Source organism: Emydura macquarii, unplaced genomic scaffold (genome assembly GCF_026122565.2).
Source record: "Emydura macquarii macquarii isolate MOO-44397 ecotype Brisbane River unplaced genomic scaffold, CSIRO-AGI_Emac_v2 contig_3059, whole genome shotgun sequence".
Classification (NCBI taxonomy): domain Eukaryota; kingdom Metazoa; phylum Chordata; order Testudines; family Chelidae; genus Emydura; species Emydura macquarii.
Window position 1 is genome coordinate 156752 of NW_027133196.1, and position 4609 is coordinate 161360.

Here is a 4609-nt window from a genome sequence, read left to right on the forward strand (position 1 = left end):
ATAACAACAAAAACCTCTTGCTTTCCCTCTTCCTCTGTTTATAGACTTCTCTGAGCCCCTTCCCAGCTGGGCTTCTCATCAATTAAGCCTGGCCCCTCCTCCAGGTGCAGCTGTTTGTTAGTTGGCCTCTCAGACCCACTTCGATCCTTTTGTCACCTGTGTGGGGTATATCCCCGCCACAGCTAGGTAATAGGGAGTACCCTGCGGGCTTAGACCAAGAAGATGCAGGCAGCTCTGCCATAGGCAGATATGGAATAACCTGCCTGTAGGAGAAGTTTCTTCCTGACCCTTTCTGTTAGGAGTGGGTACATGCCCTGAATCAGCAGGCTTGATATGCCCGTCCAAAACTTGGATATTGTTTTGAACAAGGCTTGACATTCCTAATATTTCTTGGGTTTAAAAAAAAAAAAAACCCTAGCAGAGAAGAAGTTCACCCCCACCACCCCCCCCCAAAACAAGACCCAATCCATGTTGTTTTACCTTTTGAAAATCAGCTGTAAGGGCAAAATCCTTCCGTCCTTTCTAAGATCGACGTCCTGCTGACTTCTTGGAACTTAGCCAGCAGAAGGCAGACAAACTTTGGCCTGAAACACCCCACATGCCAGACATCCAATTTCTCCCTCTCCCCGGCCCTCTGGTGTCCTGGATAGCTGTTGATATTTTTCAGCACCAAACTGCTTAGCACATCTGGCTTTCTGTTTACTGTTCCTGTCATTCCTGTAGCTATTGTAGGAGTGAATATATTAAAGAGCAGTCTGGGTTTGCAAAGTAACTCCTGCAAGAGCCATGACATATTTATCTTCCCCTTGGCAACTTCCACAACAAATTTGTTTAGTTTTACAAATTTCAAAGGGGACATTTATTTCTCCTCACTAAATTTCTGGCTCAAACCCATTCCTGGGAAGGTGAGCTGTTCTTACGCTGCTCTCTGCATCACCAATGACCAGGCAGATGAAGGTGGGGGAAGAGAATCAGAATATAGCAGGTAACTGGGTTAATGGAATTGAATCCTGCTTGCTCTGCTGGACTAAGAGAGGTAGCTAGATGACACGTAATCATCAACTAGGAAGAGGCAGTGTGGTCCAAAGACTTGGACAGTGGCCTGGGAGTCAGGCAATAGAGGTGCTGTGCCTGGCTCTGCCACTGACTTGTTGCGTGACCTTGAGCAAGTCATTTTCCACACACACCCTTGTCTTGGTTATTTAGACTGTAAGTTCTTTGAGGGCAGGCACTGGCTCTTACTATGGGTACAGAAACACTGCAGCTCGGAGGTCTGATTCCCAGTTTGGGTAGACATACAGGCTTTCGCTGTGCTCGAGCTAGTGTGCTGAAAATAGCACCATGGCAGCAGCGGCACAGGCTATCCACCAGAGCATGTACGTAGGATCTCAGATGGGGGTTACGTTTAGCCAGCTTGCCTGAGCCGCCATCTGTGCCATGGCCACACACTTGGCTTGAGCAGAGTTGGTGTGCGTACATGTAGCCATGCTGGGACTTACACCTCCCCGTGGTGGTGTGGGGATACAATGCGCATGTGCCGCTCTGAGCACAGTGGAGCCCTGCGCTGTACTGCACACCCAAAAACGGTCAGGTTCACTTTTTGCTTCTTGGAGGAAAGGCCAAGCAGAACTCGCAGGTTACTGTTCACAAGGGGAATCCTGTCATCTGGCGTCGTTCCACGCAGCGCTTCAAACCCAGCAGCCGATGCTGAGAGTCTGCACCGGCCCTTGAAGTCAATGTGCAATGTGGGCGCTCAGGGCCTTGTCAGGGCTGAAATTCACCCTGTGCAGAGCGCCAGCACAAAGCCTGGGCATCAACTAAATCCTGCTTCATAGCCTGATGCTGGGCCTAGACACAGGAATGACTTTCACCCTCCCACTACTGCTATGGCCGCACTGAGCACGGAGCTGAGAGCAGCAGTTTGCTCCTTGTCACAGAGTCCTAGGGTTGAAGGCCAGAAGAAAGCACCATGTCGCTATTCTGACCTGCTGTACATCCCAGGCCACTAAACACAACCTCTGCACCAAGCCTAACACCCAGAATTAGTCCAACGTCTTCCCATCCTCAGGAGAATAACCTGTTGTGTGCCACACACACAGGCTGGAAGGGACCAAGGTGCACCAGTGCCCGAGGCCTCTGCAATGGTAGGGATTTGCTTTAGTGAGCTATACCCAGGTGATCCCAGCAGGCGAACCACACCCTGTGCCACAGCGCCAGGCAAAAAACCCCATGATCACTGACAAGCTGACTTTGGGGACAATTCCTGCCCAACCCTGTTTCAGTTAGACCCTGAGCCTGGGAGCTAGAACCAGCCAGCCAAGCACCTGAGACAGTGAAAGAACATTTTCAGTATCACTGTAGAGCACCAGTCCACCCCGTGTCCCAGACCCATCTATATGTACAAGAGTTCCTCTGTCTTGCCAGAAAGTGTGATCAATTGAGCCTCCCTCAGTCCCACCTCCCCCTGCAAACTCTAAGGGAATCTGATGACTAGGACACAGCCCTGGCTGTGCCAAAACACCTCAGAGCTGATCGACTGCATTGTGCACACCCCAAACCGTGCTCAGTGCTGCCAAAGCTGTATCACGGCGCTGGAGGAAAGCAGGCACTGAGCTTGCCCCCCTAGGCTAGGCGCTGATGAACGTAATGCTAACGCCATCAGTAACAGGTGTCACTTCCAGCGCATGCCAAGAATCCTTCAAGGCGAACATATAAGTAGACAGGTGCGGGAGTAGCTAATCATTCAGTCATTGACAGTGGGAAACAGCTTGTTTTTTGTTCAATATTTTCATTAATGATCTGGAGAATGGGGGGGGTGGATTGCACTCTCAGCAAGTTTGCAGATGACACTAAGCTGGGGGGAGTGGTAGATACCCTGGAAGGTAGGGATAGGATACAGAGTGACCTAGACAAATTGGAGGATTGGGCCAAAAGAAATCTGATGAGGTTCAACAAGGACAAGTGCAGAGTCCTGCACTTAGGATGGAAGAATCCCATGCACAGCTACAGACTGGGGACCACCTGGGTAGGCAGCAGTTCTGCAGAAAAGGACCTGAGGGTTACAGTGGATTAAAAAGCTGGGTATGCGTCAGCAGTGTGCCCTTATTGCCAAGAAGGCTAACGGCATATTAGGCTGCATTAGTAGGAGCATTGCCAGCAGATCAAGGGATGTGATTATTCCCCTCTATTCGGTATTGGTGAGGCTGCATTTGGAGTATTGTGTCCAGTTTTGGGCCCCCCACTACAGGAAGGATGTGGACAAGTTGGAGAGAGTCCAGCGGAGGGCAACAAAAATTATTAGGGGGCTGGAGCACCTGATTTATGTGCAGAAGCTGAGGGAACTAGGTTTGTTTAGTCTGCAGAAGAGAAGAGTGAGGCAGGATTTTAGTGGCCTTCAACTACCTGAAGGGGGGTTCCAGCATGGATGGAGCTAGGCTGTTCTCAGTGGTGGCAGATGACAGGACAAGGAGCAATGGACTCAAGTTGCAGTGGGGGAGGTCTAGGTTGGACATTAGGAAAATCTTTGTCACTAGGAGGGTGGTGAAGCACTGGAACGAGTTACCTAGGGAGGTGGTGGATTCTCCATCCTTAGAGGTTTTTAAGGCCCAGCTTGACAAAGCCCCACTGGCTGGGATGATTTATCTGAGGTTAGTCCTGCTTTGAGCAGGGGGGCGGGACTAGATACCTCCTGAGGTCCCTTCCAACCCTCATCTTCTGGAAGTCTATGAAACATCTGAAGCCACTCTCACTGGCTGCGAGAAGCATCTCTACATAGCAAATGAGGAGCTGCAGGGAGAGGAAGTCGATGGAAAAAGGAGCCAACCCTGAGAGAGCAGGAGTAACTCTTCAGGGGAGGTCCACAGGGAAAGCCCAGACCCCTCCACGCAATGACTGCTGATGGGGAACCTGATGAGGTGGGATTCCACAGAGGTGGGCCAGTATGGCTTGCGGTGGGGCTATGGGACTAGAAGGCTGGACAGAAAGGCTGGGGTGGTAGTTAGGTGATGAGAGCTGCTCTCCCACAGACTCCCTAGACCAGACACTAAGGGCCAACTTTTTAAAGGGGGTTAGGTGCCTAAGGATGCAGCTAGCACCTTGTCAGTGGGAGTTAGGCACCCAGGCACTTCCAAAAACCCCACTAGGCACCTAGCTGCTTCTTTCAGGGCCTAGATACCTTTAAAAATCAGGCCGTAGGTACCTAACGGACTTAGGCACCTACATCCCATTTTCAGAAGGGACTTGCCAATGGAACTGGGGCTCTAAAGTACCTCAGTCATGTTTGAAAAGGACACCTAGGTACCTAAGTCACTTAGGAAAATGTGTGTGTTTGTTTTTTGAAAATCTTCCCCTTAGCCTCTCTGGGCCTCAGTCCCCTTAGCTGTACAATAGGGGTGTGTGTGCGCGTGAGGATAAACGCATGACTGTGAAGAGCTCAGCTACTATGGGAATGGGGGGCCACCTCAGTACCTAAGGTAGAGAGATGAGCAGATCTCACATGGTACGTGAGATACCTGACTACAGAGGATAGACACAGGCCCTGTCCCAGCACCGTGAGCCCTCTGCTCCCGCTTTCCACAAACTGTATCCCACATTGCCATTTAGGAGCCAC